The sequence below is a fragment of the Delphinapterus leucas genome, chromosome 13 (genome assembly GCF_059928025.1).
Source record: "Delphinapterus leucas isolate spDelLeu-1000000601 "Yukka" chromosome 13, BTC_Dleu_Yukka2, whole genome shotgun sequence".
Taxonomy (NCBI): Eukaryota; Metazoa; Chordata; class Mammalia; order Artiodactyla; family Monodontidae; genus Delphinapterus; species Delphinapterus leucas.
This window is the reverse complement of record NC_143141.1, coordinates 40777183-40795758: the sequence shown is the minus strand read 5'-3', so window position 1 is coordinate 40795758 and position 18576 is coordinate 40777183. Positions and strand designations below refer to the sequence as shown.

At 37.7% G+C, this 18576-nt stretch overlaps 1 protein-coding gene across 2 annotated transcripts in view; it reads right to left on the bottom strand.

Moving 5' to 3' along the window:
- Window positions 1-2132: 2132 nt before the first annotated feature.
- PELI1 (pellino E3 ubiquitin protein ligase 1) overlaps window positions 2133-18576 on the bottom strand; it is an 83384-nt gene continuing 66940 nt past the window's right edge. For both annotated transcript variants that reach the window (XM_022597224.3, XM_089922337.1), the window contains exons 8-10: window positions 18396-18469; window positions 14664-14928; window positions 2133-14248 (exon numbers count right to left, since the gene is read on the bottom strand). The gene's annotated coding sequence lies outside the window, so the exon portion shown is untranslated. The remainder of the gene's footprint in view (window positions 14249-14663; window positions 14929-18395; window positions 18470-18576) is intronic.

Below are 18576 nucleotides of genomic sequence, written 5' to 3'. Positions count from 1 at the left end.
TAGTCTGTGCTCTCTTGGGACTCAAAGGGATCTTCTGCATTCAGAACCACCAGCTCTTAAGTTGGAAAATTGAAGTATAGAAGGGGTTTTTTTAGCTGTCAACAACGTGGTTTCACAAATAGTTTGGTGACATGGCTTTGTGAATAATATCTTTTTTTTTTTTTTTTTTTTTTTTAGTTTAGAAGGCCTAGTGACTGTGAGAGGAAAAAAATAAGGGAGTTTATTCTAGGTGTTTCTAGAGCTGAGGTAATTTGGTCTGTTAACAGGAAAACCTGAAGTTAACCAGAACCCAATTAATTAGCAGTAATTGGCACCTCCAATGACACACACACACACACACACACACACACACGTGCGCAGAAGAGGGAGAGAGAAAGAGAGAGGATTTGCCCTTAGAAGAAACAAATGACAAGAACAACACAATATTATCAGGTGCACTCAAAACAACCACTAGCAGCATGTGCCCTCCTCTCTCAAAACATCGTTTCCAGAAGTGAAGCAACTCAAACTTCTGAATCATGCAACGTGATAGAAAGATAGAAGGGTTTACCAGAAAATTCATTTAACCAGCACATGTTATTTCCCACAAATTGTGGTTAAGCAGTGTTATATCTTAAGACTATAGTGAGCTGCCTAGGAGTTGTGGGCAAGTGTAATTCCTTAAAAAAAAAAACAACTTTGCAAACTTGTTCAAGAATTATAGCAACTCAACTAACTAGAAATGTAAGCCATTTTCAAAATGAAACCAGAATCCTCAAGGTACAGCTGGAGCAGAAGATTCTGGAGTGCCTTGTTTTCTGCTAAATTGCAGGCTCCTTCAATGATCAGGTTTCAAGTTTTACTGCAGCAACTGACTCAAAGTAATTACTTAGCTTGCAAAAGAGAAGAGTGTAAAGGAACATGACTGAGGTACTGAAAATTGCAATTAAAGAGGGCACATGAAACTTGATCTGTTCCTCCTTTAAATCTGGTTGAACAATACATGGACAAGAACATTTAAAATAAAGTTTAATATTAATGGAAATACTAGAGAAGCAACTAAGATTTCTGGAGACATTTTTAAAGGCATAGTATTTATAATGGCAAAGGGGGACATGGAGAAAAAGGCTAAAATAAGATATATTTTTAACTGAGTAATCACACATATTAGCATTTGATGACAAAGTCAACAATGTCAAATTTCAGGTGATTAGAACCCAAGAACTTGGTGGGCTAACCCTGAAGACGCTGCTGGAAGAACACAACAATAGCCATTGTAAGGTTGGAGGCAAATTAGCATGGTGAGCAAAGTGGCCAGTACATCAGATCTTCAGATGATGGTGATGATGAAGAGAACTGGCGTGTTCACAGCTACTTCCCCATTATTTGAAAAAAAATTTCCCTGAGTTTCTTTTTGTTTTGTTTTTCTCCATTTCTTGGATTACCTTCCCTGCACCTCTTCCTACCTGCCCCACCCCCAACCCTGCATATCCAAATTCTACCTCTTCTTCGAATAAACTTTTAAAAATGCAGTTTATTCCAGAAAGTGATTTCTGAGCTCACTACTAGGAAAAAGCAAGCCTCTTCTCTTTATCCCTCCTCCACACCTCTTGTGAGGCACTAGTCATTTTCTGCCTTATAATATGGATACGTATAATGGGGCTTGTTTCCCATACTAGACCTTAAGCATAAGATTCATGATTTATCTCTGTATTCTCTACCTCATCACTTCTTTCTTATGTATAGAAAGCAACCAGCAAATATTTGTAAATAATTATAAATTTGTGTTTAGTGAATGGAATAGTAGAGATGGAGTTGCACTGATGTAACTTTGTCTTATCCAGATTCTCTTTGACCAATGTCTCATCTTTTCAAAGGCTAAAGGTGCAGTTCTTATGACTTCATGGGCTAAGGATTATCAGTATTAAGACAACATATGATACACATGTTTTAGAATCTTTATGTGAATTAACTTTATAAATTTAATTATATTTTAATGCCAGAGGGGTTTTGCTATTTAGAGGAACCATGTATAGGATCCTTTTGAAATACTTAGCTCCTCCTAAGTATTTTGCTGTAATTTTAATGCATGGAGATAGTTTTTTATTTAAAAAAATATTTATGTACAATAAAAGTCACTTTTTTGATGCCTAGCATTATAAGTTTTGACAAACGCATAGAGTCACATAATTAAGACACAGGACAGTGCCATCACTCAAAAAGCTTCCTGATGCTGTCCCTCTGTTAGTCCATCCCCTCACCACAAACCCTTGACAACCACTGACCTGTTCTCTGTCCCTATAGTTTTGCCTTTTCCAGAATGTCATATAAATTGAATCAGATAATATATAGCCTCTTGAGTCTGGCTTCTCTCACTTAGCATAATGCATTTGAGATTCATCCATATTGTTGGCATATCAATAATTTAATTCTTTTAATTGCTAAGTTGTATTCCATGGTACAGAGGTATTACAGTTGAAGGATATTTGAGTTATTTCCAGGTTTTGGCTATTATGAATATATCTATTATAAATACTCATATACAAGTCTTTGTGTGAACTATACTCTTTTCTCTTGGGTAAATACCTAGGAGTGGGATTATTTGGTCACATGGTAAGTGTGTAACTTCATGAAAACTGCCAAATTGTTTTCCAAAGTTTCTGCAGAAATTTGCATCCCCATCAACAATATATGAGAATTGCTCTGCACCCTAACCAGCACTTGGTATTATAAGTTTTGTTTTTAGAAACCATTCTAATGAGTGTGTAGTGGTATCTCATTGTAGTTTTAATTTGTATTTCCCTAATAACCAAAGATGTTGTGCATCTTTACATGTACTTACTTGCTATCCATCCTCTTTGGTTAAAATATCTGTTGAAATCTTTTTTTCCATTAAAAAATTGGGTTGTTTATTTCATATGGCTTGCCTTTACTTAAATAATTTTTTAAAATCACATAACTTTGTAGAAAAAGAAGAGAATTAAAATCACCCATGAATCCACAATAGGTGATAACTATTTTTAAATATTGTATATGTACTTCCCATCTATTTTCTTAATGTGGGTTTACCCTAAGTTTCCTTGGTTGCACCAGCCTAAATATATAAATGAGGTCAGCAAGTAGTAATAAGTCAAATGTAACTCAGGTCCTTTCTATGCCTTGCTCACAAAATGCTTAAGATAGAAGAATGGAGGATTCTTCAATGGAGAAACTAAATAGCCTTAGAAAAAGATATTTTCACATACTGGCTTTAGGTAATTGGCCAATAAGAAGGCTGTTATACCAATTGATCACCCTAAGAGAAGCCCATCATTTGATCTGTTCCCTTCACCCCAGCAAGTGCTTTCAATTTACTTTTTTAGTTGATTTCTGTCACTTAGAAAAAGAACAGAGACCCAAGAGTCACCCGACAATTAAGAAAAGCCTCGGAATATTACTCAGCCATAAAAAAGAATGAAATAATGCCATTTGCAGCAACATGGATGGACCTACAGATTATCATACTAAGTAAGTCAGACAGAGAAAGACAAATATTATATGATATCACTTATATGTGGAATCTAAAAAATGATACAAATGAACTTATTTACAAAACAGAAACTGACCCAGACTTAGAAAACAAACTTATGGTTACCAAAGGGGAAAGGTGGGGGGAGGTTGGGATTAACATATACACACTACTATACATAAAACAGATAATCAACAAGGACCTATTGTATAGCACAGGGAACTCTACTCAATATTCTGTAATAACCTATACAGGAAAAGAATCTGAAAAAGAATAAAAATATGTATATGTATAACTAAATCACTTTGCTGTACACCTGAAGCTAACACATTGTAAATCAACTATACTCCAATATAAAATAAAAATTTAAAAACAAGTCTACAACATCAGAGGTAACAAAGAAAAAAGGAACTTGGAGGAAACAAAGATGATGCAGGATGCAGAAAAAAAACGCAAAAACAAAAAACACCTTTTTTAAAAAAAAGTACTTGAGGGAATTCCCTGGTGGTCCACTGGTTAGGACTCTGTGCTTTCACTGCCAAGGACCTGGGTTCAATCAGGGAACTAAGATCCCACGAGCCATGCAGCACAGCCAAAAAAAAAAAAAAAAGTATTTGAAAAGTAAAAATACAATCACTGAAATAAAAAGTCCCAAAGAAGATCAAGAGGAGAATATTGAAGACGAAGAAGACAAGGAGATAGAAAGTCGGGGAAAAATGTAAGAGACTTTAAAAATCAAACAGAAATTCCATTGTTTAGCTAGTTAGAGTTCCAGAGAGCACAGGACAAAAATGAAGGAGAAAAAATTATAAACGAAATCCTAGAAACTTTATCTGATGTAAAGAACATAATCACCAGGTGAAATACCCAGCCCAATGATTGAAAAAAGTCCTGTAACAAGGACATGATGATAAAATATTAGTACACTGAGCATATAGATCATAAGACCTTCTAAAGAGGGGAAAGACGATTGTATCAAAAGGAAGAAAAGGGTTTCCCTGGTGGTGCAGTGGTTGAAAGTCCGCCTGCCGATGCAGGGGATGCGGGTTTGTGCCCCAGTCCGGGAAGATCCCACATGCCGCGGAGCGGCTGGGCCCGTGAGCCATGGCCGCTGAGCCTGTGCGTCCGGAGCCTGTGCTCCGCAATGGGAGAAGCCACAACAGTGAGAGGCCCACGTACCGCAAAAAAAAAAAAGGAAGAAGAAACAGTAACTTCAGCCTTCTCAATAATATCACTCAATTCTAGAAGACAATGGAATATTATCTTCAACATTCTGAAGTGAAATTATGTTTAGCTAAGAATTTTATATCCAACCAATACAGTGTGAGGGTAGAATAAAGGCATTTTCAGAGATTCAAGATCTCAAAAATGTATGTCTTATGTACCCTTTCTAGGGAAATTACTATTTCAGAAATATAAGACAGTCAACCAAGAAAGATGACAAGGAGCCCAGGAAATGGGAGAGCTAACCCAGAGGATGGTGAGAGAAGTCCTAGAATGCTAGAATGACAACCATGCCTCAAAGCCTAGGGTTCATTCAGTCCTGATTAGATCAAGAAGAAAGAGATTTTTTTTTTTTTTTGAGAATAAAAGTGGACTGATAGATTGATGGTTCTGTGTTTGGAGACTTGGAAAAAAAATATGTCTAGCCTTTTGAGACTTGAAAATCTTTATATATAGTCGTAATTATGTAAGTTCTGACTACTGGCTTAAAACATTTTTGCCTTGTGACATTTTTGCCAAAAAGTCTTGCCATGTGACATTTAAAGATTATGATAAATCTATAGTGGGAGGAGGTGGGGAAGGGAAGTGGAGGTGGAGGTGGAGTAAAAGGGCTAAATCCTCAACCACCGTAACAGGATGTCAATAGACAATGTCTTAAATTGAGAAATCGAGAAATAGCTGAATGAGCAAAGTACTTAAACACAAAGAGGTAAATAATAGATAAAACAGAAATTGAAAGTGGCAGCCTCTCAAGAGCAGTGTGGATAAGAGATGGAGCAGAGGTCCAACTGTATCCCCACATAAGTCTTCTAGAATAATTTATTTTTTTAGAACCATGTGCACATATTACTTTGATGAAAAAAACACAAAAATTAAGTAAAAATATTTGCAAACACTTCAGATAGAATTGGAGTTAATGTTTCAAAAGGCCTTACACTTTTTAGGTATTTGCTACATACTGTAAAATTGTCTTCTAGAAGTTATCAGTTTTATTGCCACCAGCATGTATAACTAGTATCCATTTCCCTACCTCTTTGCCAATCTATATTATTTTTTTTCAAATCTTTGCTAGTTGGATAGGGGGTAAAAAGTTTCTAACCATTATTTGAAATACATTTTCTTTAATGGGTCCTACTTACAGTTGAGGCTAAGTGGCATTCTGTCAGTTTGCTTCCTGTTAAATTCCTGGATTGCTACTTGATGAAATTGCTAATCTTCTATACGAGTATATGTCTTAACATCTAGACCTAGAGCTAGACAGACTGCAAAAATTGCCTTAACTGTGAAGTAACAGAAAACATATCTCAAACAGAATTACTGATCTTCTTTCCCAAGCAAATACCTCTTCCTGACTTTCCTACTTCTATTTAAGACACTAGTAATTTTGGACCCTTTCCTTCATATTTAGTCAGTCATCTAATGAATCAACTTTGACTCTACGTAGACTCTTATACTTGTTTCCTTTTTATCCCCTCTTACCACTCAAATGTTGCTTTTGCTTTCAGAAGAATTTTGATAGATATTTCCAAATCTCCCTTCCAAAAGATTTTATATGAACTTATATTTCCACCAATAGTGTAGGAGAACAACTTTGTCCTTGAACTGTCAACACTTGGTACTAAACTTTTTGATCTTTATCAATCTAATAGGTGAAAAATAGATGACACCTCATTGTTATTTTGATTTGTACTTCTTATGTATGTAGCTAAAATGTATAATTTCTGCCTACATCTCAGTAACCAACATTAGGTCACATAGACAGGCTCAGAGGCAGGGGGCTCACAATGCCAGCATTTCACTATACAGCCTTTACAGTGCAAGGCAGGGAGGAAGGGGGCTGGAATGGATGTTGAAGCCATCGTCATTTTTCTCATATATGACTGTTGGGTTTTATGTCCTTCTCTACCCTAAGATTAAAATTTTGCTCATTTTTTTATAACTTTTTGCTATAAAACCATTGAAATACACAAAAGTAGAGAGAACAGAATAACAAACTTTCTGGTATCTATCACACAGCTTAAAAATTATTAACATTCTATATTTTGTTTCACTTATCCTATGCCTAATTATTTTTCTGAAGTCTTCTAAAATAAAATCTCGGATACTGTATTATTTCACTCATGAATAATTTAGTAGGTTTCCCTAACAGGTAAGGAGTTTTAACTGATGTATAACTTATAGACATTAAAATGTATGGCTCAATTAACTTTCATAAAATGAAAACACTCATGTAACTACATCTCATATCAAGAAAGAGAACATTACCAATACTCCAGAAGCCCCCTTTCTGTCTTCTCCAGGTTATTACTGTAGGGAAGAAAAAAGTTTTCTTTGACCCTCTTAGGGTCCCTGGATGGGTCTGACAATTAAACTGACAGAGACAGGTTAACAGGAGAAGAGCATACAAATTTAATATAAATTTTACTTGACACGGGAGCCTTCATATGAAAGCGAAGACACAAAGAAACAGAGCTGTGTATTTTACACTAGGTTTGATGAAGAGTGGACAGTGATGGAGGAAGAGGCTAGGTTAAGGAGTATGAGATAATGTAGTAAACTAGGGGAAATTCACAAGGCCTGTTTGTTAGGATGCTTCTTGGTGTCCCTTTGTCTTCCAAAATTAGGATGCACCTTTACTCCAGCTATAGTGAGGGCACCTCTCACATGAGAGTTTTATGACCTGTTTCAGAGGAGAAGGGTAGGAAGGGGGGTGAGTAGGGGAAGGTGGGAGAGACCTTCTTGCTCTGCTGTTTTTTCAACTCCTTCAGTTTAAAATAGTATTTTATTGTATGAAAATTTCATAGGTTTTTAACCATTCATTATATTAATGGATATTTGGGGTATTTCCAATTTTGGGCTATTGCAAAAAGTGCTGCTATGATCATTCTTGTACAAGTCTTGCTGCACATATGTCTGCATTTCTCTTGTGTATATACCTCGGAGTACCATCATTGGATGATAGGGTATGCTTATGTTCAGTTTCAGTAGATACTTTCAGTTTTCTAAAATGTTTGTACCAAGTTACAGTCCCACAAGCAGTGTATGAGAATTTCAACTGTTGCACATGGTCATCAACACTTGGCATTGTCAGTCGTTACAAGCTGAGTTCCCTGGGAAGTAGACTCTGAGAAGGAGATCATCAAGCAAGGAGTTTACTGGGATCAACACCTGCAGAAGGGAAAGGGAGTCAGGACTGGACAGAGGGAGGAGTTGGACTGTGATGTAGTTTCAACCAGGGACTCAACTGACCCCACAGAGAGCCAAGTTTTGGGGCCATTACAATAGTCCCCGCCCTGCCACCATGGCTGCTCTGTTTATATGTCTATTAGATCAGCATAGGAGCTGATGATGGAGGCTGAGTGAATCAGCCAGCTGAGTCATTTTGTCTCCTGGTGTTTAGTGCCTCTTCTGTGGTAGATGCTCTCGGTGGGTGTTCACATGCAATCTTCATATCCACTTTATCCCCGCTCCTATATGGCCATCCCACCCCAGACTTCTTCCTCCCTGATCTCCCAATCTTTCTTCTTCCAGGCCCTGACCAGTTGGCCAATGCTTTGTCACTGATCATGACTCTATGCATATTCTAACCTCCGGCTGCTTCTCTTTCCATGATGAGTACAGTGAGATAACTGTTTATAAAAGCACCTTGTCAGTGGTTCTCCATGCCCAGGCTATATACCTCAGGCCAATTAAATAAAAATCTCTGGGAGTGGGACTCAGACATCAGTGTTTCTTTAAGGTTTTCCAGGTGGTGCCATTGTTCATCTAAAGTTAAGAACCACTGCTCAGGTGTTCAGCTTTCTGCTAAAACTTGAAAGACAGTGTTGCTCCAACTTTGTTGTGCATTAGAATCAACTTGTAGATGCAGATTCTTAAGCTCCAAACCCACAGAGTCTGATTCAGAGAACTGAGTTAAGGCCCAAATCTTTGGATTTCTTAAGTCACCCAAGAGATAGGTAGATACAAGTCAACCAAAGAGGTAACTCTGACAATCTCTGATATAAGTAAACCAAGTTTCTTGCTTACAAGGAACTCAAATCTCATAGAGAGCAATTTATTTTAATTGGTGGCAGGAGGAATTTTAGCAAACAGTGTTGAAAATCATCTCTACAGGATTTTAGAAATCAAATAATTCATTATCTGCTAGTATGACAAATAAATCTGTACTTGAAAAATAAATGGGTCTGAATTACTGTGAGACACTAAATAAGCTTATATTTCAAGCTCTCCATAATACATTTGACTTTTTTAAAAGCCAGGCTATACTATTGAGAATGTTTTCAAAAGAAGCACCCAACCTAAAATTACAGCAGCTCTTTGCCGTCTTTAGGTTCATGTTCTTAATATTCATGATGGGTTCTCCTTTCTGCTAAAGCCCAGAGACAACTAGCAGCAGCAATTTTCACTGTCAAGAGTACTGCTTCTCCAAGACAGCATCTTCAATAAGTGGTGCTGGGAAAACTGGACAGCTACATGTAGAAGAATGAAATTAGAACACTCCGTAATACCATACATAAAAATAAATTCAAAATGGATTAAAGACCTAAATGTAAGACCAGACACTATAAAATTCTTAGAGGAAAACATAGGCAGAACACTCTATGACATAAATCACAGCAAGATCCTTTTTGACCCACCTCCTAGAGAAATGGAAATAAAAACAAAAATAAACAAATGGCACCTAATGAAACTTCAAAGCTTTTGCACAGCAAAGGAAACCATAAACAAGACCAAAAGACAACCCTCGAATGGTAGAAAATATTTGCAACTGACAAAGGATTAATTTCCAAAATTTACAAGCAGCTCAATATCAAGAAAACAAACAACCCAATCCAAAAATGGGCAGAAGACCTAAATAGACATTTCTCCAAAGAAGATATACAGATTGCCAACAAACACATGAAAAGATGCTCAACATCACTAATCATTAGAGAAATGCAAATCAAAACTACAATGAGGTATCACCTCACACCGGTCAGAAAGGCCATCATCAAAAATCCTACAAACAACAAATGCTGGAGAGGGTGTGGAGAAAAGGGAACCCTCTTCCACTGTTGGTAGGAATGTAAATTGATACAGCCACTATGAAGAACAGTATGGAGGTTCCTTAAAAAACTAAAAATAGAACTACCATACGACCCAGCAATCCCACTACTGGCCATATGCCCTGAGAAAACCATAATTCAAAAAGAGACATGTACCACAATGTTCATTGCAGCTCTATTTACAATAGCCGGGACATGGAAGCAACCTAGGTGTCCATCGACAGATGAATGGATAAAGAAGATGTGGCACATATATACAATGGAATATTACTCAGCCATAAAAGAAACAAAATTTAGTTATTTGTAGTGAGGTAGGTGGACCTAGAGTCTGTCATACAGAGTGAAGTAAGTCAGAAACAGAAAAACAAATACCATATGCTAACACATATATATGGAATCTAAAAAAAAAAAAAGGTTCTGAAGAACCTAGGGGCAGGACAGGAATAAAGACACAGACATAGAGAATGGACTTGAGGATGCGGGGAATGGGAAGGGTAAGCTGGGACAAAGTGAGAGAGTGGCATGGACATATATATACTACCAAATGTAAAATAGATAGCTAGTGGGAAGCAGCCACATAGCACAGGGAGATCAGCTCGGTGCTTTGTGACCACCTAGAGGGGTGGGATAGGCAGGATGGGAGGGAGATGCAAGAGGGAGGAGATATGAGGATATATGTATATGTATAGCTGATTCAGTTTGTTATAAAGCAGAAACTAACACACCATTGTAAAGCAATTATACCCCAATAAAAATGTTAAAAAAAAAAAAGAGTACTGCTTCTCCACTTCATGTGCATAAGAATCACCTGGAGCTCTTGTTAAAATGCTGATTTGGATTCAGTAGGTCTGGGCTTCTGCATTTCTAACAAGTGATGCATTACTAACATCTTCTGTATTTCTAACATCCCAGGTGATGCTGATGCAGCTGGTCTGGGAACCACAGTCTGAGTAGCCAAGATCCATGGCCTCTTGTCCTTCCCCTGTAGCTCATACTTCACCTTATAACAAATTCTGTTTCACTTTGGTCCTTTGGGTTAAAGTCAATAAACCCAAACTGCCTAAGATGTTAAAATCTGGGAGGTTAACTGATCCCATTACATGTTCTGCTTTGCAAGTTAGAATGAGGACTTAAAGAATTAAACTATATTAAGCATAGACTTTAAAAACAATTAAAAACGTGACTCACGCTCCATATTGATTCAGACTCTCCATATCCTTTGATTTCAACAGTATTATTGTCATGCCTTGACCTCTTGTTAATTAACAAGATTTTAAAAGATGGATTGATGAAAATGATGTGCTGGTCAACTTATCTGATGACATTGAAACTAAGTAAAAATTCTTTTGGAAACTTACTTAATGTATACCAAGAGAAATTAAGTTTGTTTACACCAGCACTGTTTTGATATTTGATCTCATATTCTCATTCCTGATAACATATTACAAATAATTTACTTATACAACAAATATTTGCCGAGCATTTACTACATGCCCCTCTCTGTAACAGAGGTGAATTAACTTAAAAGAAGGAAAAAAGCACTTTCTGCAAAGATATTTATTTCAGTATTAACTAAAACGAAAAACTTGGAAACTAAATCTTCAACAACTGGGGAATAATTGTGTACATTTTGATATAACAACTCAAAGTAATAGTTCAAGACATTAAAAATGCTGTGTAGATTACAAAATTGTGTGCAAAAGGAATTTAAAAGAGGATTAAAAAACTGTAGAAGCAAAAAACTGAAATAAAAGCTAGGGAGGTGTATTGTTATAATATTACCGTAAATAAAATGTTGCCGTAAAAAGCTTATTAAAAAACTACACACACACTCACACACACTTGTAGCAGCATCAAATACTATAAAGGTTCATTTCTTTGACTACTGATGCAACTTTTAAAAAGCCTTCTCTTACACCAACAAAAACATTTCTGTCCTTTCCTGCCTCCATAGCCTGCTTCTTCCTGTCTGTAAATGCAGGCAGGAGATGTCGAGGAGGTAATCTAGAGCTCTCCTGATTTACAGTGAGGAAAATAACAGTTTCCTGAAGAGGCTGGCAAATGTTATGCAGACATTTTACATCCGTATCAGTGTTGTCAATGACATGGATTCTACAAAGCTAAACCCAGGCACCAAGGTATTTTTCTTTCAGCTATTTTTGCTTAAAAGTTATTCGTTTGGGGTTCTATTTTTCTCATATTGCAAACTTTATGGATATTGGGTTTTTAGTTGTAAATATCATCTTATTTATATTTGAGTTTACTCAGTGTTGGAATCCCTATGTAATTCTTTAAGTTTGGTAACTTCTCAGGTACAAAGGCATAATTTAGGGAGGGGAGTGGGAGTGTGTGTGTGTGTGTGTGTGTGTTTAGGTAGACTACCACAGCTAGTGGGTGATGAATGGCGTTGGGGTGGGAGTGGGGGAAAGGGAGCTTGGGGATTTTTTTTGCAGAGAGAGTGCAAGGCTCAGGGATGCTGTCCTGCAAACTAACAATTTTTATTCTTCTCTCATCCTTTCACCTACCAAAGACTTGCCAGGGCTGTGAAGAATAGATAAATATACACAGAACTAGAAGAACTGAGTAAGTGATAAGCCTTTTAACAGCAGAGATTTTATGAAGCTTACTATGAGCTAATTTGAAAAACAGTGTTGCTGAATGGTGAAGAAAGAATGCTCTCATATTCAGAGTTAGAGTGATGCCAATTCCTTCTGGGCACCATTCATACGGATAGGTTTGCTTCTTTGCCCTATGTCAAGGAATTAAGAGGAATGCTTCCTGGTTTGCCCTCCTATTTACACTCCTGACACACAGAGGTGAAGGCAGGTGGGGTTTTGCATTATTTTGTACGTGCAAGTGGTTGTTCAGTGACCTTGGAAAAGCCCAATGCTAATGTATTACAGCAGGTGGCAGCCTTTCCCTGGGAGAGAAGGAAGAGCTAGTCTTACCTAAGGCAAAATTGTTTTTGGTTTTATAGCTTTTCTTTGATATAAGTGTAAGGTGATTCATCTAGGGCCTGAAGTTAAGACTGGCTTTATAACAGAGGGAAGAGGTGCAGGAACCCTGGAACCCAGAAAAGGGGATGTGGGCTCACTTCCAGGACCCAGCCGCTTAGTCACTGACTCTGAGTTACTCAGTGGCTGCCCTTGGGGAGCCTGGTCAAGTTCAGACTCCACACCAACAGGTGTGGGTGAAGGCATCAGCCTGAGGCTCAGAAAGGGGCTCTGAGCAAGAGGCCACAGGGAGGTAAAGAACTGACCTAAAGGTATAGAATCAGAGCAGATCAAGAAGACTCTGCTCTATACAGTGAGGAAGGGCGTTTGATAGCAGAAGTATCCCTTTTTCATTCCAGATCTGTAAAGAAACATCTAAACTGCCAAATGTTTTTTTGAAACGGTTATTAAGTTATTCTCCTTCAAGTTTGCAAAGTGCTTAATGGAGAGCCAGACTTGGCTGAGAAGCTTGACGCTGGATATATATCCAGTTCGTTTCTACTTTCTTAATGGTATGATTGTATTTTATCATTTATCAAGAAGGAACTATGTCAACTATATTTCAATTTAAAAAGGTTTTATGTAAAAAATGATGTAATTCAAAACAGTGTGAATAAGGAGACATTTACTAAAGTACTTACAAATGGATTTGCTTTGTGACTAAAGGTAATTACTGTGATGAGATGGGGTAGGAACATTCAGATATCAAGAAACTAGCTGTGATTATTTAAATTAATTAAAATTAAAGCAAAAATTCAATTCCTCAGCTGCACTAGCCACATTTCAAGAGCTCAATACCCATCTCTGGCTAATGGCTACCATATTGGATAGCACAGATTATTGACCATTTCCATGGTCACAGAAAGTCCTACTAGTCAGCGCTGGACTAGAGAAAAAAACTGGGGAGTGCCGCCAAGTGAAAAGGCATGCGGTTAAGAACAAGCCCTCCTTGTAATACTAAGTATTGTAATCATAATACCTCAGTGCAGCAGGAGTTTCAAATGGAGTATTTCATATAATTCTGAAGGCAATCCACGACCATAACAACACTGCAGCCTACATTTGTGGAAACCTTAATGCTGGCCAGGCACTAAGAGCTCTGTTGTAGTAACTCATTGGTCTTTGCAAAAAAAACCTTGACTTCTAACTTATCTGTAGTTACCTGGCTTGTAAGGAACAGCTGGAACTCAAACCCATGTTTTTCTGGGTTGTAATAATTAGAGAGAAGACGTGGGGAATGCCTAGCACACTCTGTATGTGAATAAAATCTGCTTTTAAGCCACTTTCCCCTTAAACCGGGCCAACTCTTTGGATTCTCTGTCACATACTTGTCTTTCTGGCTGAAGAAGGCTTTTATGCCAATTCTGATAGAGTAACAATGATGCCCTGTTTGTCAGGATGTGAGCCATTTCCTTCTCCCCCCGCCGCCGCAAAGCAGAATCGGCTGTCTGCACAAAGTAAGTTGGTTTCTCAGAAGCTCACCTTTGTAGAAATCAAGCCTATTTGGGTGAAAATTTTGAAGTAAGATATTCTTGTTTAAGACAAAAATATTCTTATTTAAGACTGGAAGTATATATGGGAAAATGCTGTTTTCTCTAGGTTGGTACAATTATGAAAAATATTTCCTCTTTTTGCCCTTTCCTCCTTTTTCTTCAAAATGTTTGCTCTATTTTGTAACTTTTCTACATGAATATGTGTAATAACATTTAACAAAATCAAATCCAGATACTACATCATGAAACTGGTTAATTGGTTAACAATATTTTAAGCTTTTGATAATATAGCAAATACTTTAATACTAGCCAATAAAAAACTTTAAATTGAATGATAAATAATACTTTAACCAATAGCCGAGGAAGCATGGAATTTAATTATAAGGTTAAAAACATCAATAAACAGTGTTTGGGTACTCACTGCCTCTCTGCAGGTGGGGACTCGGGGTTGTTTTATGTCAGTGGCCCCATGGATGCCTGCTTTATGTCATCCCGTTGAAGATGAAGTAGGGACTGGTCCATAAAACAGCCTGTGATTCACGCTGTTACTTTTATCATCAATTAGCACCATATGGTCTTTGAAAACTAATAAACGTGGTGTGAGGAAAGAGAAAAGGGATCTTTTCAAACTGTGGCATAGATGTCTGTCCTTCCCAGGTGAGGCTCATTATGTAGGAGTGCTGAAACTGCAGGGAAGGCAAAGGGGAAAAAAGAGGTTGAGAACTGGCCCGTACTTGCTATAGTTCTTTTCTCCAATAAAATTCAGACTTTGTGATAGTTTTACTTTGAAAGCATGTCTTTACCCACTTTTAACACACCATTGTAAAGCAATTATACTCCAATAAACATGTTTAAAAAAAAAGTGGTGTTCTTTTAAGTGTGTATGCATTTTAATTTTCTTTAACGAAATTTGGTATGCTGCTAAAGGATATCTTTACACTTTTAGTTAAACCTGTAGTGTGAGTCTACTGTGAAATAATAGCCAAATGAAATGGTAGCCAAAAACGTTTTCAAATATCTAAGAATTCTGATTGAATACAGTTTATAGATCATTCACTTTAATGGCCTAATAAAAAACTTTTAAATATAAAAGATAATTTAGAGGATCAAGTGATAATGTAGCAGCAGAGAATCAAGAATTTACTCCTTATTCCCTCACTCCCCCACCTCTGAGGCTTCCATTTAAAAGCATTACTGCTAACTTTAGAGTGTAATTTAAGTTAGGTGGCTATAGGTTTAAAGCTAAGGAAAAACAAAAGACATGTGAATTCCCAGCAATCATCCGTCTAAGCAGGCAGTTGGAGATAAGAAAGAATGAACTGAAAAAGGGCAACAGATTCATTCCACAGGTGGTGTACGCAGCTGCAAGGACTCGGTGAGCCAAGCGATTTTCAGAAACACAGAGAAATATTCAGCCTTGTCCGCTCTCATTCCCTGCAAGAGGATAGACCTGGCAGCCTTAAAAAGGAAGAGTCCTGGAATCGGACCAGGCTCTTTTGTGTTTCCTGTTTGATTGAAGGTATTCTGAAAAAAAACAGAATCCTGAGATCAATTCACTTAAAAAAATTATGTACATAAACATATGAATACCATGCATTTTATACTCCCTGATGGATGCCAAACAATCCACCTCTGCCAACTAAATTGTCTTTGCAGATGTCTTGGAGCTACCTGTTTGTCTCCTCTGATTTTCATAGTAAGATATTATTTCAAATAATTTTTCTTTTTGCTTATGAAGTAACAAGGCTAGGGTCACTGATCTGATACCACAGAACGATATGTTCATTCTTGGTTCCACACTGCACTTCTGGTTTCATAAAGAAGGCTGCATTTAGGCTTTGGTTTACAGAGTTCAGTTTACAGGTGTATCCTCCACTCTATTTTATTCCCATCCTCTGGCTTTCCACTGTTGTGTGCTTTGCTCAAGTGTGGTTAAATGGATGAGCTACTCACACAGCGCTTCACATGGATTATCTCAAAAGGCAGGCATCACATCTCATTTGTGGAATGAAAAAACTTCAGGAAAGATAGGGTTTACATCTTTCCTTTTTTTTCTTCTTTTGGACTTTAAGTGCAAAGACTTGAGTTAATCACCCTCCTCAGTTCAAGATGGTACATGATCATTCATCCATGCAAGGTCTTTTCTTGTTTCATTTTATCATTTTCTTCTTCTACTTTATTATTTTGCCCTTTCATCTCCAGCATCAGCAGCCACTCTGATATATTTAATATGTGCTTGGATATGCACAGAGCCCCAAGTTTTTAATATAATATTGTTTTATGAATGTGTTTTAATTCTGTATTGTTCAATGGATCATTTCTGTTTACTGATTTTTTTTAATGCAGTGCTGTTTTTAAGTTCTTTCCATGTTCCTTTATGCACATGTAGCTAATTTCTTTGAACTGCTACATAAGGTTCCATAGCATGTGTCAGATACCTTTAACATGTCCATCCCCCTAGTGACAGGACACCTGGACTGCCTCTAACTCCCCTGTATCGCAAACAACCCTGTGTTAAACATCTTTATACACATCTCCTTATGAACCTGTGCAGAGAGTAATTCCCGAGTCATAGGTTGCATGTGTGCATGTGAATGTGTGCAAGCACACACACACACAATTAAATACTGCCAGAGTGCTCTCTAGAATACCTGTATCTATTTACCATCCCACCAGCAGCACACGAGGGTCCTTGTTTTCTCTTTGCCGAGAATGCCAAATCATTTTCCAGCTTTCTAATTTTTACAAATCTGTGTGTAGGTGGTATCTTAAAAAGTCTTAATATGCATTTCTGTGTTTACTGGTGACACTGAACTTCTCTTCAACCCTTCTTAGCCATTTGGGTTTCTACTTGTGAGAAATGGCTATTTTTACTCTTTGTCAATGTTTTTTTTTTTTTCTCAGTCCAGATCTTTTTTATTTTATTTTATTGAAGTATAGTTGATTTACAATGTTGTATTAATTTCTGCTGTATAGCAAAGTGACTCAGTTATTCATATACATATTCTTTTTCATATTCTTTTCCATTATGGTTTATCACAGGATATTGAACATAGTTCCCTGTGCTATACATTAGGACCTTGTTGTTTATCTAGTCTATATATAATAGTTCGCATCTACTAATCCCAAACTCCCAACCCTTCCTTCCCCCATCTCCCTTCCCCCTTGGCAACCACAAGTCTGTTCTGTCTGTGAGTCTGTTTCTGTTTCATAGATAGTTCATTTGTCAATGTTTTGACAAAGATTCTTTACTTCACCAAACTTTAGTCAGGCTCCTGAACCTTCTCCTAGGCCCATCTCTTCTCTGCACTTCCTTGTGAAATCCAGCTTTAGCAAGAACCCCGCTAAGTCAGTTTAACCAGAACCCTCCACCCTCGATATCTGATCACCCTTGATATCTGATCAGGTTCCTCATCCTCTACCATCCCTCAGGTGATGTCTGATCACCCAGGTCTATCTTCAGCAAAAATCTTGTTAGTTTGATTTAGCCAGAATGCCGCTTACTGCTGATTTTCCTCTTAATAATTTTCCATTCACTGACCTCTCCACCCCTGCTCACTTACCCATGCTCTATTTGGAGTTGAGCCCAGTCTATCTCCCTTACTGTATAATTCCATTGCAGTGGTCCCTATACCACAAAGTAATCTGAACAGGGGAAGTTTAATATAAAGTATATTAACTGAAAGTGGGATTAATTACTAAGGAGTAAACAGAACTCTAAAGAATACAGGAATAGTCTATATGGGGAGCAGTACTTTCTAAGGCAGTGTTACTGAACTTCTTTTTTCATTATTGCTCCCCTAAGGAGATTTTTTTAGACATTTTCCCCCCTTAAGGCTCCCCTCCATGAAATTTTAACACTGCAGATATACTGTGTATCTGTTTATGTGCTGTGGCCTTTTTCAGGGCCATAAACCATTGTAATACCTAAGATTATTTCACACCTCCCCCCGCCAAGAACCAGTTTTTACCCCCACTGAGAACGCTTGCCCTAGGACTAAGGCCAAACACCCAAGGAAGGGACATATTTGGAAGAGCCCTTTCTCCCCTCAAGGCTGAGATTCTGATCTCACTGAAGAGGGTGTAGCTGTCATCCATTGGGTGGTAGAGAAATTCACTGAGGTGCTGCAAGTCAGGATGGGGAAGAAATCACCTCGCGGAGTGCCTGTGAGACGTGCTGGGTGGTTGAGTGTGGTCAGGATTCTGGTACCCAGTGGCTGCCATGCACTACAGGAGAAGGAAAACCACATCAGAACAAAGAAGAGAAGTACTTTCCTCCTGCAGTGGCCCTCCCGTGCTCTTTACTGACAAGGCATCATGCCAGCTGCAAAGGA